Below are 21,901 nucleotides of genomic sequence, written 5' to 3' on the forward strand. Positions count from 1 at the left end.
AATAAATGGTGTTTGAACAAATACAATGCTATTTCTCTGTAAACAAATGAACAAAAGACTTTCAGCATGCTTATAGAGAAGGGCACTCAACATGTACTGCACGGACACAAATGACTGATGATTGGTTGAAAGAAATTGATAATAAGAAGATTGTGGGAGTGGTACTGATTTCAGTGCAGCCTTTGACATTATTGACCATAAGCTGTTGTTGAAAAAACGTATGTGTTATGGTTTGTCAACCTCTACCATATCGTGGATTCAGAGCTATCTATCTAATAGAACTCAAAGGGTTTTCTTTAATGGAAGCTTCTCTAATGTCAAACATGTAAAGTGTGGTGTACCGCAGGGCTGCTCTCTAGGCCCTCTACACTTGTCTATTTTTTACCAATGATCTGCCACTGGCATTAAACAAAGCATGTGTGTCCATGTATGCTGATGATTCAACCATATACACATCATTAACCACAGCTAATGAAGTCACTGAAACCCTTAAAGAGTAGCTGTCTGTTTTGGAATGGGTGACCAGTAATAAATTTTTCTTGATCATCTCTAAAAACTAAGAGCATTGTATTTGGTAAAAATCATTCCTTACGTTCTAGACCTCAGCTGAATCTGGTAATGAATGGTGTGGCTTTTGAACAAGTTGATAAGACTTCCCGTTACCTTACATTGCAAACTGTCATGGTCAAAACATATAGATTCAATGCTTGTAAAGATGGGGGGAGGTCTGTCCGTAATATTTTTTTAAATGTAGTTCTGTCCTTGAGCTGTTCTTGTCTATTGATGTTCTGTATTTTGACATGTTTCATGTTTTGTGTGGACCCCAGGAAGAGTAGCTGCTGCTTTTGCAACAGCTAATGGGAATCCTAATAATATAACAAATACCAAATACATCCACAGTGCGATTTCAATTGATGTCATGTTTTGTCAAATTTAAGAATTATGGTCTTTTGTTGAATTTATATAAAAACATTCCAAACAGGTTAAGCATTATCTAATCGAAATAGACCATGATTACACTATTTGCATCCGTTTGCATCAGTTTAAATGAATAACTTTTATTTTGAAGTCGAACCGCAAATTCCACTATTGTGGCTAAACGTTATTGTGGCTAGCTTGACATAGGTTACTCTGACAGTGCTGGCCGCTGCTGGAAACAACGGCTCTCCAGATTACCTTGTTTTCCGTGTGGAGGCATGCATCGAAAACTTGGGTTAGCGTGCTGCTACATATATGTATATATACATATATATATACACATATATATATACATATATACACATATAGGTGAATTCATATATTTGCAAGCTATTCATCTGACTGATAAAGAAAATGCCATTAACTTGCCAGCTATCTTGAAAATGCTGGGGTAAAAAAGCTAGCTAACTCCCACCATCAGAGTTCACTTTAGCTGGCTGTGAAAAAAAATGAAAACAAGCTCACTTTAGCTGGCTAAGTGGACTGTAGAAAAGAACTAGCTATATTTTAAAAATATTAGCTAGTTACTGACCTTTCAACAGTTTTTGTCACACTACCTAGTTCACCTGCCTGTTTGATGTATTGGTGACTGAAAGTTGGCAAAAAAATGTCCCTCCTAATTTAACGCAAATCGGCTGTTTTCATATAATTTGGCTCATTATGCTAGTTCACATTTACATGTTCCATTAGCTAGTTAGCTAAATTACTGACATGTTAGCAAATTCTTCATGTTTTTATTGCATTTCAGGTAGAGTGGCATTACTGACAAGCCAGAACGCTGACAGGCCAGAATGCTGACAGGCCAGGGCCCATATTCACAAAGAATCTCAGGAGTACTGATTTAAGGACAAATTCTGCCTTTAAAATCAAATCAAATTGTATTAGACACTGCGCAGAAAACAGGTGTAGTAGACCTTAGTGAAATGCTTACTTACGAGCCCCTAACCAACAGTGCAGTACAAATAAGAAATAAAAGTAACAAGTAATACTGTGGCTTTCACACAGAGTACAATTACATTGACAAGGGGGAGATCATCCTAGATCACTATCCTTACTCTGAGACGCTTTGTAAATATGGGCCCTGGAAGAAAACTCTTGCCCAATACATCGCACAGCAGTCGCTTTAACCCTGTTCTAAGGTCCTGTGGTGGACAACCCTGTTCCTGGAGTCCCGCAGGATTTTGATCCAACTAGGCTCTAAACCAGGGGGTGTTTTCAGTTCGCTTGAACGTTTTCTATGTTACTGAACGGGTTTGTACAGAATGACATGTTTTCCCAAAACGTTTTTTTGAACAGACAGATGTGTTTGCTCCGTTCTGAAGCAACAAGTGGCGTATTTAAAGGGCAGCGCTGCATTTTAAACCCACAACCTAACCCTTACCCATTTTTCAACTGGTTGTTTAGTACAGCACCACTTCCTTTCAATTTAACCTTCTATCACATTTTTATGTACGGAACGCAGCCCTTACCAAAGCCTAAATTCAACACACCTGGTCTTCCAGATCGGTTAAATCAAAACCACGTAGTGCCTGGGGCCCTCAAAGACCAGGGAAGCCTACCCCTGCCCTGGAGGTATTAGTCAATGCTTATGAACTGAATATTGTTTCTAAATTTCCATATATCGATGACACTAACAAAAAAAAGTTGAATTGTTCAGCAACATGTACAGTAAATGTTATCATGGCTTTGGTGATGAAAGGTACATAATACATTGTCATCTCATCTTCACGTTGCCTGGCTGAATACTGTGGCTTTCAGTGGTACTGGAAGCAAGGGCCTTACCTGGGAGTAGAGCAAGTCTCTTTCTCTCTCTCTTGCAGCAATTCTGTCAACATGCCTTGTATGTAACCATTCAAATTCATACAAACTGCTACTGATGCAATCACTGACTTATATTACATTTGTCTACTTGTCCCATTCTTCAATTTTGTCTAGGATATATTTTAGTTGACACATAACATGAATAGAAATGTATTCACGAAAGACACGAGACTTGCATTGACTTTAGACCTTTTTAATCATAAGCTAAGTGTTGTCTTTGTGTTTAAGTTACTGTAAAATTTAGTGTGAAGACCAATGTGAAACATGCTATGAAAGTCATTTTTTTGTAATTAACAAAATGAAAATGAGTCTATACAAAACTTTATTGCATTTGGTCATCCCCAAAGGGGTGCACAACTTAATATTAGCAAGGTGTTAATGTTTTGTACACTGTGTATTATGGCACCACGTCTCATCTCACCAACAATTGTTAAGGTGAAAAGAAAATTCCACTATTGTGGCTAATCTCTATTGTGGCTAGCTTCACATAGGTGATTTACTCAATCATGACATCATGCTCCTTTTTGACTATATTTAGCTAGCTGCTAGCTTAGATGCCTGTGATTGGTTGCAAAATAAGGTCTCAACAAACTGCTGAAAAAGATGGATGTTGAGAATTAGTTTATTGACAATCCTATTCCTTAAGGAGCCACCGTATTGCTTAATAATAAGTTATCCAGCTAACATAAGATTGCTAACATGCATTGCTTCTGACACATGACGAGGTCCTGCATGTTTTGCCAAAAACATAATTTACATGAGCCAAGTGATAACTGAGCAATAGCTTTCAACCAATGGAACTTTTAAAGATAATTATCAACATGTAAATAATTAAAACAAAAGCAAACAAAGTTAAGAACTATTGCCTTTTTGAGTGAACTTTGTAGATGGTGGCCATGTGGAAGTTCTTCGTCCAAAGCTTGTAGAACGCATGCACTAAAACAATTAGAAAACAAAAACAAAATTAGGATACTGAAAACATTTTATATTTTGGCATGTAAAAAAAGTAAACTCAGTGGCTAATGGGTGTGTTTGGCTTTGGAAAAATTGGGTCAGCTGTTTGAGTTTTCTTGATGTTGCTATGCTTCTCACTGAAACTGGCATTTTATATATTTTTCAGCAAGGAAACATATTTTTCAGCAAGGCAACAATGTTTCTGCCTTGAATTAATGCAATATAAACAAATGATGTAGCTAGCATAAACTGGGATTTAGGCCTACTAAATATACTTTTACATGTGTGGCCAACCGTTCCTTGCGAGCCACAGCCGAGCCTCAACACAATTGATTCAAACTAATCAACTAATTATGACATTCAATCTAGACTTGGGACTTCATCATTAAAAGACAGTTGTATACTAGTTGTCTCTTCTTCCTAACTCAGGTGTATACGGAGTGAATGGAAGAAAAACAAGATAATGTAACAAACCTGGGTTTATAAGCGCGGATATCGACTCTGCCCCACGAGCATGCTTTTGCGGCACAATCGATAGCACGCTGGACTTCGGGTTAGAAGGTTGAGGGTTCGAGTCCTACTCCCTGCTTGTTTCATTACAATAATATTGAGTTATGGCAATTTATTTTTCAAAATTAATTATTGTTAACTTACATCTTAAAGCCATGTGACCACCATTTGCCTCATGCAGCGTGACACATCTCCTTCGCGTAGAAATGACCAGGATGTTGATTGTGGCCTGTGTAATGTTGTCCCACTCCTCTTCAATGGCTGTGTGCAGTTGCCGCTATAGTCAGCGTACATCGTTGTCACGATATTATCTAAAGTAACGTCAGTCAGCATAGCTAATATAACTAACGCGTTAGTAAACCCACTACAATCATGCAGTAATGTTAGTGTACAGTCAAGTAAGCAGTTACACCAGTGGGTCCCTTGGAAGACTTCCATCTTGTGCTAGAAAGTCATAGCCAGCTAGCTAACATAACATCCCACTGAGTAGGGTGTTTCAGTAGGCTAAACTAGAAAGCTGCATTGCAGTGACACTGACAAAATCTCACTCTCTATTTCTCTGCTTTCAGTACTAGATTCATTATCTGATCCTTTGATTGGGTGGGCAAAATGTCAGTTCATGCTGCAAGAGCTCTGATAGGCTGGAAGACATCCTCTGGAAGTTGTCATAATTACTGTGTAAGTCTATGAAGTGGGTGAGAACCATGAGCATCCTATGTTCTGTATTGAAGTCAATGTACCCAGAGGAGGACGGAAGCTATCTCTGAAATGACGGCTTGTGGTAGAGAAATGAACATTCAATTCTCTGGCAACAGCTCTGGTAGACATCCCTCCAATCAACATGCCAAAATGCACGCTCCCTCAAAACATCTGTGGCATGTGTGTTCTGCACATTCTAGAGTGGCCTTTTATTGTCCCCAGCACAAGGTGCACCTGTGTAATGGTCATTCTGTTTAATCAGCTTCTTGACATGCCACACCTGTCAGGTGGATGGATTAGCTTGGCAAAGGAGAAATGTAAACATATGTGTGCACAACATTGTAGAGAAATAAGCTTTTTGTGCATATAGAACATTTCTCAAATCTTTTATTTCAGCTCATGAAACGAACACTTTACGTTGAATAATGTAAATATGTGAAGCTAGCCACAATACAGATTATCCACAAGCTTGGAGATGATACACTCATTTATCACTCAAAATAAGCTTGGGGATTTGATCTTGCAACCTTTCGGTTACTAGTCCAACACTCTAACCACTAGGCTACGCTGCTGCACCATTAAAAGACATCAACGCATTCATGTAAAAAATAGAAAGTATTCAAGCAAATCATTAGTTCGATAGCTAGCTATCACATTAATTGTGCAAATATATGATAGCGCTAGCCAATTAGAGGCATTGACCGATTTGAAACTGGTATCAACAAAATGTGTTTCACTCCATCCCATAAAACATGACATTGCTAACTAGGCATCAATTAGCAAACACACTTTTTTAGTTTATTAGGACATGTAATGAATAAATTAGATCCCTGACAACTTTGGTAGGTAGCAAGCTAGATAGCTTGGTTTCCATTTTCCAACAGATTTTTCTAATCCCCCTGATTGGTCGCCAACGGTTGCTGGTCTTGGAACTCATGTATTCACCAGAAACGTCTTCTGTTAAAATGTTTGCCACTAGTGGCAATAAATATTGTTGCCACAGATTCACCACTAGTGGCAAACATTTGCAAAAGTTCTGGCAACATTTTGTGGCACACTATTTAGTTTGCAGCTAATTTGCCATAAATTTGTGGGAAATTTGTGACAATAAATTCATTTTTGTAAGGGTCAAGGTCTGGCTGTAAAACGTGGCTAGCTAGCTACTGCAGCCCCCCCCCTCCCTCCCCCCCAAAAGGTGACATATCATATTGATACATCGCTATATGCGCTTAAACACCACTGTGTCATCCTGAACGCAGCCCAGGCAAATGCAATCGAGCAACGTGCGGTGTCATTGATCAACCAATGTTGCGTTAGATACGGTGCCTTGCGAAAGTATTCGGCCCCCTTGAACTTTGCGACCTTTTGCCACATTTCAGGCTTCAAACATAAAGATATAAAACTGTATTTTTTTTGTGAAGAATCAACAACAAGTGGGACACAATCATGAAGTGGAACGACATTTATTGGATATTTCAAACTTTTTTAACAATTCAAAAACTGAAAAATTGGCCGTGCAAAATTATTCAGCCCCCTTAAGTTAATACTTTGTAGCGCCACCTTTTGCTGCGATTACAGCTGTAAGTCGCTTGGGGTATGTCTCTATCAGTTTTGCACATCGAGAGACTGAATTTTTTTCCCATTCCTCCTTGCAAAACAGCTCGAGCTCGGTGAGGTTAGATGGAGAGCATTTGTGAACAGCAGTTTTCAGTTCTTTCCACAGATTTTCGATTGGATTCAGGTCTGGACTTTGACTTGGCCATTCTAACACCTGGATATGTTTATTTTTGAACCATTCCATTGTAGATTTTGCTTTATGTTTTGGATCATTGTCTTGTTGGAAGACAAATCTCCGTCCCAGTCTCAGGTCTTTTGCAGACTCCATCAGGTTTTCTTCCAGAATGGTCCAGTATTTGGCTCCATCCATCTTCCCATCAATTTTAACCATCTTCCCTGTCCCTGCTGAAGAAAAGCAGGCCCAAACCATGATGCTGCCACCACCATGTTTGACAGTGGGAATGGTGTGTTCAGGGTGATGAGCTGTGTTGCTTTTATGCCAAACATAACGTTTTGCATTGTTGCCAAAAAGTTCAATTTTGGTTTCATCCGACCAGAGCACCTTCTTCCACATGTTTGGTGTGTCTCCCAGGTGGCTTGTGGCAAACTTTAAACAACACTTTTTATGGATATCTTTAAGAAATGGCTTTCTTCTTGCCACTCTTCCATAAAGGCCAGATTTGTGCAATATACGACTGATTGTTGTCCTATGGACAGAGTCTCCCACCTCAGCTGTAGATCTCTGCAGTTCATCCAGAGTGATCATGGGCCTCTTGGCTGCATCTCTGATCAGTCTTCTCCTTGTATGAGCTGAAAGTTTAGAGGGATGGCCAGGTCTTGGTAGATTTGCAGTGGTCTGATACTCCTTCCATTTCAATATTATTGCTTGCACAGTGCTCCTTGGGATGTTTAAAGCTTGGGAAATATTTTAGTATCCAAATCCGGCTTTAAACTTCTTCACAACAGTATCTCGGACCTGCCTGGTGTGTTCCTTGTTCTTCATGATGCTCTCTGAGCTTTTAACGGACCTCTGAGACTATCACAGTGCAGGTGCATTTATACGGAGACTTGATTACACACAGGTGGATTGTATTTATCATCATTAGTCATTTAGGTCAACATTGGATCATTCAGAGATCCTCACTGAACTTCTGGAGAGAGTTTGCTGCACTGAAAGTAAAGGGGCTGAATAATTTTGCACGCCCAATTTTTCAGTTTTTGATTTGTTAAAAAAGTTTGAAATATCCAATAAATGTCGTTCCACTTCATGATTGTGTCCCACTTGTTGTTGATTCTTCACAAAAAAATACAGTTTTATATCTTTATGTTTGAAGCCTGAAATGTGGCAAAAGGTCGCAAAGTTCAAAGGGGCCGAATACTTTCGCAAGGCACTGTACCACCCACATACGTTTGCTTGTGTACATGTATTTATTTATTCATGTATTCATCTATTTATGTGTGCATTTATTTATTTATTTCTAATTACGGCAGATTTGGTCCTCCATACGCTACTTTCTAATTAATGAGAACGTTTTTGGGAAAACCTTTCTCCATTTACCAGAAGAACGTTATCATTAGCATCGCTATTGGCTACAGTGATAGACATACAGACACACACACACACACACAACGTTGCCTCTTCAGAAACTTGCAGGAAAAATGAATTACTAACGCATTCTGTTCATGTCTTATTATGAATTTGGGCAAATTAATACAATTTGGCAATCATCAGTAGCTTCATGAAATGGGTTTCCATGGCCGAGCAGCCACACACAAGCCTAAGATCACCATGCGCAATGCCAAGTGTCGTTTGGAGTGTTGTAAAGCTCGCCGCCATTATACTCTGGAGCAGTGAAGACGCGTTGTCTGGAGTGATGAATCACGCTTCACCATCTGGCAGTACGACAGACGAATCTGGGTTTGGCAGATGCCAGGAGAACGCTACATGCCCCAATGTATAGTGCCAACTATAAAGTTTGGTGGAGGAGGAATAATGTCTGGGGCTGTTTTTCATGGTTCGGGTTAGGCCCCTTAGTTCCAGTGAAGGGAAATCCTAATGCTACAATGACATTCTAGACGATTCTGTGCTTCCAACATTATGGCAACTGTTTGGTGAAGGCCCTTTCCTGTTTCAGCATGGCAATGCCCCCTGTGTACAAAACAAGGTCCATACAGAAATGGTTTGTCGAGATCAGTGTGGAAGAACCTGATGGCGTGCACAGAGCTCTGACCTCAACCCCATCGAACACCTTTAGAACGAATTGGAACACCGACTGTAAGCCAGGCCTAATTGGCCAACATCAGTGCCTGACCTCCCTAATGCTCTTGTGGCTGAATGGAATCAAGTCCCTGCAACAATGTTCCAACATCTAGTGGAAAGCCTTTCCATAAGAGTAGAGGCTGTTATAGCAGCAATGGGGGACCAACTCAATATTAATGCCCATGATTTTGGAATGAGATGCTCGATGAGCAGGTGTCCACATACCCTACATGACCAAAAGTTTTTTTATTGTAAAACAGTGTGAAACAGGCAGTGGCTGGGCAGACACTTTCATTACAGGAATCATGAGGATAATGCACTTTACTGTTTGAACAAATCATGGTTTTTCATCTGCCTACAAAATAGGATTTGATTGAGGTGAGTAGGTATAATGTACAGATCGCAGCATTGCACAGCCAAGTGAAAAGGGTCAAAAAATGCGACTAGGCTATTGTCGCAGACTGGAGCCCCGAATCAGTCAACCAAAGTCACCAGTAATATAGGATGTAAGAATATAGAATTTCTAGAGGCCTACATCAATCAAATCAAAGGTAAATAGCATAGCCCATTGTTGAATGCATTGGTACAAAGTAAATTAAATAATTCAGGATTTGGCGGGTGGAACTATCCCAACCTAATAACCTTTAAGGCAGAGAGCAGCCCAGTCTCTCATTAGCTGCTGAAATTATCACGAGGAACATCTTCGACCCAGGCCCCTCTAATATAACCTGCTGTTTGTCTCGAGCAAATTGACACGAATCAACAGAGACACCCGGCGCTCACAGCAGCCTCTCCACGTTTCCAAGTAAATGCCAACAGGCCACTACTTGATTTTCTACTCCGCTGTCATTGGCGAGATGCAGTGCCTGTCATGCTGGGCCACAGGCATGGACTTTCCCTGCAGTATCCACCATCAGCAGCTCGCTCTCGTCCTGCTTCCCCCATTGGAGTTCCATGTTGCCATTCTCTACTCGCCTGCAATCAACACTGAACGCCCCTTCTTTTCTCGGCTTTGCTTAGCGACCGTATTGGCTGTCAGGAACAGGAACGACCACCACGGCCGAAGAGAAGTGTCGTCCAAGAGACCGAACAGGGTTTCTGACTTTTATGTGTCATTTTAAGAGTTTTTAATTAACATAGACATTGTCTTATGTATTAGAAAGTCCATTCAGAATGACATTGAAAAGCGCCCGCGTACGTTTTTGTGTTTCGTTCGACACCGTGGAACTCAAGGGGGATATGTGCCTGACTTGTCTTGATAGCCATTTTTTTGCAGACAAAGAGAACTGTTGAGTAGTGTTTATAAAAGACAAAAGGGTAAGTTGAGAATATTAATAACCATGATTAATTACGGAATACATGCCATTAAGCTACTTTAAGTCGCTAAATAACTGTACTGTATACGTCTGTCTGTAATTTGGTAACATATTTGTTCATCCTAGCTAGCTAATTAGCTAGCAGACCAACTCGATGTTGAAGCTCACGTTAGCATCCAGCTAGTTGACGTTAGCTAGACACCGTTATTTGCGAAATGCAGCCATTTTTTTGGAGGAAGGTGGTGATCTGTCGGTGAAGTTTTTTTTGTTGCATAATGTTACCATTGATCTACCGAGGTATATTATCACAACTCCTACATCATGTCAAAAACATATCGCATTAGACAGATCCTTACTTACAGCCAGGCCATGATGTAATGCCAACTATTGTCAACGTCCAGTGGTAGCAGTAGCTAACTAGCTACTGTAGATAGTTAAACAGTTAACCAGTGCTGTCTGACCGATGATAGGCCTACATCGGTTTAAATGTCCCTATCTCATCTATCTCGCATGCAATGCTAAACTATTAGTTTATTATTTCCTAAATATTATCATGTCAAATACTAATCTCACAACCTAGAAAATATTCAACCATTATGATGTTGTAAATTAGGCTAACGTTAGGTTGTTACGCTATAGCCTACCTCACCAATGCAGTGAATGGTCCACATTATAATAGCGTTATAGCTGATGTCGTTCTGTGCAAGCACCATATCATAATTAATGCTATTATGAAGTGTTGCACTTCATGTTTATATCACAATAATGAATCCAAGAAAGTTGCCTACTGTAGTTGTGTCCATATCTGTGTCCCAGTTTGTCTTCCACCGTTGTAACCTGAAACGGCTGATTTATTGTAGGGCTAGCCTATCCCAAGGCTATGTAGGCATATTATTTAAGATAAGAGAACTTGATTGTCAGTTAAGTTTGCACAGAATGGACATGTGTCTTACATTAAAAGGGTAAAAGCAGACATTAAACATACACATTACACACAAACACTAAACGTGTACATATCAGTCTTATTTAGGATTGCCACTACATTTGGAAGGATGCGTGCAGTGGGTGGGTGTTGTGGAAGACCTGGAGGGCTTTCCTTGTGATGTTCTGTGTACACTTATTGGAGTTGTGGCTCATTCCTGCCCACTTTTGCTGGCCTGATTCACAAATTGTGCTAGTTTACTCCTGTTCCTGACTGAGAAAGTCCAATACCAGGAAGAGATGTTGAAAATGAGAACACTGAGGTGTACACATCAGGTGTACACCATGATCAGTGTGTGTTTGCTTGCATTAACTTATTAGCTTCCTAAGTAGGAAGAGACACTGACTTGCCTTTTTGTTAATGAGGTAATTGTTTTCCTGGAAGATATGTTTGTGGTCTTAAATTGTCCCCGAGTATTTCAAATGTGACTTGTTCCACGTCCCAGCCATTCATGGTGACATGCTCAAAAGAGGGACTTACGTTGTTCCCCAGCTTACCCTCCAAGCCACAGTTCTTTAGTCTTGGTGACATTGAGGTCAAGGAAGCTATTGTCAATCCCCTTCACAAGGCAGTCAATTAACTGGGAGTAGCTTGAGCTAGACTTGCCCTCCAAGCAAGCAACCAGAGCCATGTCGTCCGCATATTTGATGAGGTCGCTGTTGTTGCATGCCATTTCATTAGTGTATATGGAGAACAGGAGAGGTGACATGACACAACCTTGTGGGATGCCTGTGTTCAGGACAAGGTGGTCCCTGATAATTAAAGATAATTAAATAAAACATATTTTATTGTCACATCTTTAAAGATCAGCTGCCACTAAAAATCAAATTAGAAAACAGCCTATGTGGCACCCAGGATGGGAAATTACCAGCCAAATGCTGGTAGATGTTGGCATTGGCTGTCAGAATGGCTATTCTTACCAGAGACATTGGCCGGTGGTCATCACAGAGCATTTGGGAGTAGTTTCCCCCCAAATGTGTTTGTGTCAGCTCTGGAAGAGAGAATCTCAATGCTACAGTGGTGAAAGTGGGGTGGGGTACAGCATAGGTTCAAACAAGAGAGAAAGATGTAGACCTTGCCTGCTGGAACAGGTATAGAACACACTCTGATATTCACTGTCTGTCCATGTTCTGTGTTGTTCTTTGAAATCACTTTCAATCAATTTCAAAACCATTCAATAAATGTCATGTATGGTCCGATTCCCGGAGCCACCCATACGCAAAAATATATGCATGCATGACTGTAACTCGCTTTGGATAAAAGTATCTGCTAAATGGCATATATTATTGTTTTAACATTACAAAGCGTGCATGTGTTTTCTGTCATTTTATCCTCATAGTTTTTTTTGTGAGGGGGCTGGTAAACCATTTTAGTGGCTGGTAAAATTTGGGCATCCACCAGCCACTGTATTAAGTTAATTTCCCATCTTGGTTGCGTCGATATGAGTCAGAAATATTTATTCTACTGTCAAAATTGACCACTAAGTAGATTGACTATGACCAAAATTATCCTATCTCATCCATAAGAGTTTTGTGATACTTGTGGTTGTGACTGCATCACAACTTAAATGAAGGTTAGGTTTGTTTCAATCCAGCCCACAACTGGCAGCACACATATATTTGTTACACGCTTCATAGACACCAGGTGTGTACTAACAGTGAAATGCTTACTTACGGGTCCTTTCGAACAATGCAGAGTTAAAGATAAAACAAAAAAAGAATAGAAATAGTGACCCAGGGAATTAAGAGTTAAAAACACATGACTTTATATAGGGAGTAGAAAATATCATGGCTATATAGAGGGAGTACCAGTACAAATCGATGTGCAGGGGTAGCTATGTACTGTACATATACAGTGCCTTTAGAAAGTATTCGTACCCCTTGACTTATTCCACATTGTTTTGTTACAGCCTGAATTCAAAATTGATAAAAAAAAAAAATTCTTACCCATCTACACACAATAGCCCATAATGACAAAGTGAAAACATTGTTTAAATTCACACTCCTGTGTCAATACTTTGTAGAATAATCTTTGGCGGCGATTACAGCTGTGAGTCTTTCTGGGTAAGTCTCTTAATAGAGTCCACACCTGGATTGTGCAATATTCTGCCCATTTTTATATACACAAAAACGTGTATGTAAATATGTCTGTCCCTGTTTGCCATCGGACGTCATTCAGCGATGTTCCTATTTGCGGATTCATTAGTAATTATACAAGCAGGTCACACATTTTTCCTGTCTATGAAAGACTACAACTTGTGTTGGTTGGTGCTTTGTACTCTGGCCCCCATCTCTCCCCCAAGGCAGACTTTAAAAAATATATATATATATTTTACAAAGGAGGCGGAAACTTAACAACAATCCTTTAGGCAAAACTGAAAGAACTGAAACTAATGGCTTCAAGTAATTCCTCTCATCAACTCGAATTTGACGATGGAGCTTCTATTAGCTTCATGGTGACATTCAACCATACATGTTTCAACCGGAATGTAGCAAAGAGGATTCAAAGCTAAATCCAACTCTTTGTTAATGTTTGAAACTCCTCTACAGCCGATAGCCCCAAGAAGGCAGATGACAAATGCGGTGCCCAGTTAATTTCCCTTTAGTTTATCTAGTTACTAAACTTTAGTTTATCTACTTAAATCCATGTTGTGTATTGCTGACTAATATACTACTGTGTTACAGTGGGGAGGAAATACAATTATTTGCTAACTTGGCAGATGTAAGTATTGCATATATCATACATTTACTACCAAACAGTGAGGAGAATCAATAATACAACAATTTACTGTTGTAAATCTCTAAAACTGAAGCTTGTTTTACTATAAAGATATTTGCCTAAGCATGCCTGATGGACATGGCTGTAGGTAGATACTGTCTACCCACTTACCTACCTACCTAGGCTCATTTATACGCTCTGGTCACTGGGCAAAGTTTGAGGGTTATGCCATATTTCTATTAGGCTAGATATTATTGTACATGTAATCTTTGTGCCTGTGCACATGTATGCATGTTCAACTAGTCTATCCTAATATTGATGTAATGCTGGCATGGTTCAACTGTTGTTCAAACTGTACAATAGAATATAATTGTTTTTGTTCTTTGTCCAACAGACAAAACAGTGTAGTGCCTGGGTTTCTTCCTGTAGTGGATTCCTTTGCCTGCGTGTGTCATTGTAGCAGAACTGTATCCCTGTTGAGGGATTAGACATGATGCTGGATTTCAAGCAGATGACTCATGAGGTGCTGAATGGCAATTTAATTATTACAACACTACTCCCACAGCTTTACAAGTATTCCCTGAATTTACTGTATGTTTCTTTGGAATGGCAATGTCATCGGGGCAACCTCTCCCATCATCTGCTTAACACCAGTTCTCTTAGCTACAGATTGTTACATCAGATAATGTGATTTAACCAAATATATTTTTGGTATCCATTACTGGGAGTTACAGGATAGGTACTGTTTGGTGTAGCACAGTGAATTTTAGACCTACCTTAGCGATGCTGTCTTTGGCCTCGATTCGTGGAAACCGGAATGTGGCAGGGACACCAGACAATAACGGATTACAAAGGGAAAACCAGCCACATTGAGGACACCGACGTCTTGCTTCCGGACTAGCTAAACACCTCCTTCGCCGCTTTGAGGATAACACCGTGCCGAGGACAGTGGGCTCCCGTTCTCTGTGGCCAACATGAGTAAGACTTAAGCGTGTTAACCCTTGCAAGGCAGCCGTGTCCTCAGAGCATGCACAGCACAGACCAGCTGGCTGGAGTGTTTACAGACATATTCAATCTCTCCCTATCCCAGCCTGCTGTCCCCACTTGCTTCAAGTTGTCCACCATTGTTCCTGTACCCAAGAAAGAAAAGGTAACTGAACTAAATGACTATCGCCCCGTAGCACTTACTTTTGTCATCACAAAGTGCTTTGAGAGTCTAGGTAAGGATCGTACCACCTTACCTTACCTGACACCCTAGACGCACTTCAATTTGGATACCGCCCCAATAGATCCACGTTGAAATCGTTATCGCACTGCATACTGCCCTATCCCATCTGGGCAAGAGGAATACCTTTGTAAGAATACTATTCATTGACTACAGCTCAGCCTTCAACACCATAGTACCCTCCAAGCTCGGGTCTGAACCCCGCCCTGTGCAACTGGATCCTGGACTTCCTCTCCCTCAATGTCATCAAAACGAAGGAGCTGATCGTGGACTTCAGCAGACAGAGCACGCCTCTATCCACGTTGACGGGGCCGCAGTGGAGGTGAAAAGCTCAGCGTACATATCACTGACAATCTGAAATGGTTCAACCAAACAGACAGTGTGGTGAAGGCGCAATAGCGCCTTTTCAACCTCAGGAGGCTAGGAGACCTCAGGATCACTCTCCTTGGTCAAATAACCCTTACACAGTCTGGAGGTATGTTGGGTCATTTGTCCTGTTGAAAAACCAACGATAGTCCCACTAAGCGCAAACCAGATGGGATGGCATATCGCTGCAGAATGCTGTGGTAGCCATGCTGGTTAAGTGTGCTTTGAATTCTAAATAAATCACTGACAGTGTCACCAGCACACCACCTCATTCATGCTTCACAGTGGGAACCACACATGCGGATATCACCCGTTCCCCTACTCTGCGTCTCACAAAGACACGGACGACGGTTAGAACCAAATATCAATCATTTGGACTAATCACAGCAAAGGACAGAGTTCCACTGGTCTCATGTCTATTGCTTGTGTTTCTTGGCCCAATCAAGTCTCTTCTTATTAGAGTCCTTTTTAGTAGTGGTTTATTTGCAACAATTTGACCCTAAAGGCCTGATTTCAGGGTAGTCTCCTCTGAACAGTTGATGTTGAGATGTGTCTGTTACTTGTACTCTAAAGCATTTATTTGGACTGTGATCTGAGGTGCAGTTAACTCAAATGAACTTATCCTCTGCAATTCTGGGTCTTCCTTTCCGGTGGCAATCCTCACGAGAGCCAGTTTTTCAATTTAGCTCTTGATGGTTTTTGCGACGGCACTTGAAGAAACTTTCAAAGTTCTTAATTTTCCGCATTGACTGACCTTCATGTTTTTGCCATAATATGGATTTGGTCTTTTACCAAATAGTGCTATCTTCTGTATACCACCCCTATTTTGTCACAACACAACTGATTGGCTCAAATGCATTAAGAAGGAAAGAAATTCCACAAATTAACTTTCAACAAGGCACACCTGTTAATTGAAATGCATTCCAGTTGACTACCCCATGAAGCTGGTTGAGAGAATGCCAAGACTGTGCAAAGCTGTCATCATCCCAAAGGGTGGCTACTTTGAAGAATCTGAAATATAAAAGAAATGTTGATTTTGTTGAACACTTTTGGTTACTACATGATTCAGTTGAAGGCATTGTTTATGTCTACACTATTAATCTAAAATGTAGAAAATTGTAAGAATTAAGAAAAACCCTTGAGTGAATAGGTTTGTCCAAATCTTTGACTGGTACTGTGTATATATACACACACACACACAGTGCATTCAGAAAGTATTCAGATCCCTTCACTTTTTCCACATTCTGTTACTCTACAGCCTTATTCTAAAACCGATTAAATATTTTTTTGTGGAAAAGGGAAAGGGGCCTGAGTACTTTCCAAATGCACTGTAAGTCTGCAAATGTGAGGATGCATGGAATGCTTAATTAAAAAGGCTAATTTTTATGGTGCTTATGTTAACTGTCCACATTTACTTATCCTCAGCCAACAAGAGGGGTAACGAACAGCAAAATCACTAACCTATGTTAATCTACTGTCCCCCATAGTAGAAAAGTTTACCTATTCTATTGGTCAGTTTTTTTGTTCTGTGCGAGAAGGAAGTAGCCACTTCCAAAAAGACTATGGGACTTTTGTGGGATGATAGGTCCCAGATTTATACAACCGATAGGCCTGGGCTACATCCAAAAGACATTACAGCAATGAGGATCATGCAATTGAATGTTAAATACAAAGCGTTGATAAACTATTTGTTCACATTTAGTGCAGCAATGTGCACAAGGCAGTATGCTGTGTGTGAATGTTCGTTGCATAAATCCATAAGTAGGAAATTAACATTGTGAGCGGTTTCATGTGACAGACATGAAAATATCTGTTAGACATTTTGAAAGAGGGGAGATCAAATATGCAATAATTAGCACAATTAAGATTGTGCCTTTGGCTACTGGTCAATGAAATGAAGTTGATTTGAAAACTAACAGAACATGAGGGAAAAAGGCTACTGGTTTCAATGGTATACTGAAGTCTTTATAAAATAATTGCCTGCACGTTTGGTTGGATTTTGGCTAGGCTACTTTGAAGCAAGGTAATACATGCCTCATAATATGTAGTAAAATGTTCACGTTTCAAACCAGGAAGCATATCTTTTCAAAATGCATACGGCCTCCAGCTCATTGCAAAGAGGTGTGTGACGTGCCGAAGCCTGCCTAGTTGCCTACGCACTTGAATGGTGAATGGGAAGCTTGCTTTTTTCCCCCTCCCGGACAATTGGCTGGTGCCAATTTTATTTATCGGCTTTTCATTTCTTTGATTGGCCATAATCTGGCTGTTACAGGCTAACGGAAAACCTGGTGTCAGTATGTGTGTGGGTAGAGTCCAGTATGTTAGTGCAAAAAAAGGTAAATACAGGTACTCTAGGTAGCCATTTGATTAGCTGTTTAGAAGGCTTATGGCTTGTTGTTAGAAGCTGTTCAGGGTTCTGTTGGTTACAGAGTTGGTGCATTGGTAGCGCTTGCCGTGCAGTAGCAGAGAGAACAGTGTTTTTTGGGGGGCCTTCCCTAGCAGGGAACTCGGCCCTAGTGATGTCTTGGGTCGTAGGTACAGTGGCTTGCAAAAGTATTCACCCCCTTCACATTTTTCCTATTTTGTTGCCTTACAACCTGGAATTAAAATAGATGGGGTGGTTGTATAATTTGATTTACACAACATTCCTCCCACTTTGAAGATGCTAAATATTTTTTATTGTGAAATAAACAAGACAAAAAACACAACTTGAGTGTGCATAATAACTATTCACCCCCCCAAAAAAAAAAAGCCAATACTTAGTAGAGCCAGCTTTTGCAGTAATTACAGCTGCAAGTCTCTTGGGGTATGTCTCTATAAGCTTGGCATATCTAGCCACTGGGATTTATGCCCATTCTTCAAGGCAACACTGCTCCAGCTCCTTCAAGTTGGATGGGTTCCGCTGGTGTACAGCAATATTTAAGTCATACCACAGATTCTCAATTGAATTGGGGTCTGGGCTTTGACTAGGCCATTCCAAGACATTTAAATGTTTCCCCTTACACCACTCGAGTTGCTTTAGCAGTATGCTTCGGGTCATTGTCCTGCTGGACGGTGAATCTCCGTCCCAGTCTCAAATCTCTGCAAGACTGAAACAGGTTTCCCTCAAGAATTTCCCTGTATATAATATAGCGCCATCCATCATGCCTTCAATTCTGACCAGTTTCCCAGTCCCTGCCGATGGAAAAACATGGATGGGATGGTGTTCTCGGGGTGATGAGAGGTGTTGGGTTTGTGCCAGACATAGCATTTTCCTTGATTGCCAAAAGCAAAACAAAAATATTTAAGCAATGGCTTTTTTGTGGCCACTCTTCCATAAAGCCCAGCTCTGTGGAGTGTATGGCACAGTGGTCCTATGGACAGATACTCCAATCTCCACTGTGGAGCTTTGCAGCTCCTTCAGGGTTATCTTTGGTCTCTCCTTGCCTGGTCTGAGTTTTGGTGGGTGGCCCTCTCTTGGCACGTTTGTTGTGGTTCTTTCCATTTTTTAAATAATGGATTTAATGGTGCTCCGTGGAAGTTTCAGATATTTTTTATAACCGAACCTTGATCTGTACTTCTCCACAACTTTGTCCCTGACCTGTTTGCAGAACTCCTTGGTCTTCATGGTGCCACTTGCTTGGTGGTGCCCCTTGTTTAGTGGTGTTGCAGACTCTGGGGGCCTTTCAAAACAGGTGTGTATGTGTGTGTATGTACTGAGATCATGTGACAGATCATGTGACACTTAGATTGCACACAGGTGGACTTTATTTAACTATGTGACTTCTGAAGGTAATTGGTTGCACCAGATCTTATTTAGGGTGAATACATATGCACGCACCACTTTTCCGTTTTTTTTTTTTTTAGAATTTAACTTTGTATGTCCATTACATGAAATCCAAATAAAAATCTATTTAAATATGAAAAACGCCAAGGTGGATGAATACTTTTGCAAGGCACTGTACTACCCTCTGTAGCGCCTTGCGGTCGGATGCCAAGTAGTTGCCATACCAAGAGGTGATGCAGCCAGTCAAGATGCTCTCTGATGTAGCTGTTTATCTTTTTGAGGATCTGAGGGCCCATGCCAAATCTTTTTAGTTGCCATACCAAGAGGTGATGCAGCCAGTCAAGATGCTCTCTGATGTAGCTGTATAAATCTTTTTGAGGATCTGAGGGCCCATGCCAAAACTTTTTAGCCTCCTGAGGGGGAAGAGGCACTGTCATGCCCTCTTCACTACAGTGTGGATGTGTTTGGACCATGATAGATCCTTAGTGATGTGGACACAGAGGAACTTGAAGCTCTCAAGCCACTCCACTACAGCCCCTCTGAGAATGGGGGCGCGCACGGCACTCCATTTCCTCTAGTCCACTATCAGCACATTTGTCTTACTGATGTTGAGGGAGAGGTTGTTGTTGTCCTGGCACCACACTTCTAAGTCTCGGACCTGCTCCCTATAGGCTGTCTCATCAATTTGGAGTGTAGCTGCACGTGACCCAATCGTAATGCCCGTAATAAATGTGCCTTGGGATAACCCTATGGGGCTAGGGTTGGGGACCATATGTACGTTACACAATGCACATGGGACAATATGTTAAAATTCCAATAGCTCCACTTTTTAAAGACTTAATCTCAAACCAACTCTGAATGGTAGAAATTCATTGACAAATATTGAAATTATTTAATTAAATCTTAACCTTTCTAGCTAGCGGAACCCCTCGACAACATTCCGCATTGACAAGTCCAATACAGCAAATGAAAGATAAACATCTAGTTAATCTACCCATCGTGTCCAATTTCAAAAATGCTTTACAGCTAAAGCACAACATATTATGTTAGATCACTGCCAAGTCGGAAAAAAACACAGCCATTTTTCCAGCCAAAGATAGGAGTCACAAAAATCTGAAATATAGATAAAATTAACCACTAACCTTTGATGATCTTCATCAGATGACACTCATAGGACATCATGTTACACAATGCATGTATGTTTTGTTCGATAATGTGCATATTTATATCCAAAAATCTCAGTTTACTCTGGCGCCTTACGTGCAGTAATGTTTTGATTCCAAAACATCCAGTGATTTTGCATAATAAACATAATAAACATTGATAAAAGATACTAGTGTTATTTACAGAATTAAAGATAGACTTCTCCTTAATGCAACCGCTGTGTCAGATTTTTAAAAACTTTACGGAAAAAGCATAATCTGAGAACGGCGCTCAGAACCCAAAACAGCCAGAGGAATATCCGCCATTTTGGAATCAACAAAGTTAGAAACAACACCATAATTACCTTTGATGATCTTCATCAGAAGGCACTCCCGGGAATCCCAGTTCGACAATAAATTACTGATTTGTTCCATAAAGTTCCATCATTTATGTCCAAATAGCCACTTGTTTTTAGCTTATTCAGCCCAGTAATCCATCTTCATGAGGCGCAGGCACTTCATCCAGACAAAACCCCGAAAATTTCAGTTACAGTTCTTTAGAAACATGTCAAACGATGTATGGAATCAATCGTTAGGATGTTTTTAACATAAAACATCAATAATGTTCCAACCGGAGAATTCCTTTGTCTTCAGAAAAGCACTGGAACGAGAGGTAACTCTGTCGGGAGCGCACGTCATGAGACCAAGGCTCTCTGCCAGACCACTGACTCAAAGAGGTCTCATGAGCCCCTCCTTTATAGTAGAATCCTCAAACCAGTTTCTAAAGATGGTTGACATCTAGTGGAACCCCTAGGAAGTGCAACCTCATCCATATCTTAATGTGTATTCGGTAGGCCAAGCTTTGAAAAACTACAAACCTCAGATGTCCCACTTCCTGGTTGGATTTTTCCCAGGTTTTTGCCTGCCATATGAGTTCTGTTATACTCACAGACATCATTCAAACAGTTTTAGAACATTGAGTGTTTTATATCCAATACTACTACTAATAATATGCATATATTAGCATCTGGGACAGAGTAGGAAGCAGTTCACTCTGGGCACGCTATTCATCTAAAAGTGAAAATGCTGCCCCCTATCCCAAAAAGGTTAAGTGTGCTACATGAAAACTAGCCCCGGAGATACGCTATCCAAAGTCAAACCATCTTTGCCGCGGTCACACACCAGCCGGCTGAAGCTAATTGTTGAAAATTAATTTGGCTAACACGGAACCCAAACTGGCTGCGCATGTGCGCCATCGTGCATACATTTATTTTGTTCCCCTACACCAAACGTGATCACGACACGCAGGTTAAAATATCAAAACAATCTCTGAACCAATGACATTAATTTGGGGACAGGTCTAAAAGCATTAAACATGTGTGGCAATTTAGCTATTTAGCTTTCACTTGCTAGCTAATTTGTCCTATTTAGCTAGCTTGCTGTTGCTAGCTAATTTGTCCTGGGAAATTAACATTGAGTTGTTATTTTACCTGAAATGCATAAGGTCCTCTACTCCGACAATTAATCCACATATGAAACTGCCAACCAAATCGTTTCTAGTCATCTTTCCTCCTTCCAGGCTTTTTCATCTTTGAACTTATATGGAA

General features: G+C 40.6%; 1 protein-coding gene across 1 annotated transcript in view; it reads left to right on the forward strand.

Moving 5' to 3' along the window:
- The first annotated feature begins 9,733 nt into the window (after positions 1-9,733).
- The window catches only part of socs5b (suppressor of cytokine signaling 5b), a 51,550-nt gene continuing 39,382 nt past the window's right edge, over positions 9,734-21,901 (forward strand). The window contains 1 exon segment of the mRNA XM_064932189.1: positions 9,734-10,096. The gene's annotated coding sequence lies outside the window, so the exon portion shown is untranslated.

This window comes from Oncorhynchus masou, chromosome 23 (assembly GCF_036934945.1).
Source record: "Oncorhynchus masou masou isolate Uvic2021 chromosome 23, UVic_Omas_1.1, whole genome shotgun sequence".
In the NCBI taxonomy this organism is placed as follows: Eukaryota; Metazoa; Chordata; class Actinopteri; order Salmoniformes; family Salmonidae; genus Oncorhynchus; species Oncorhynchus masou.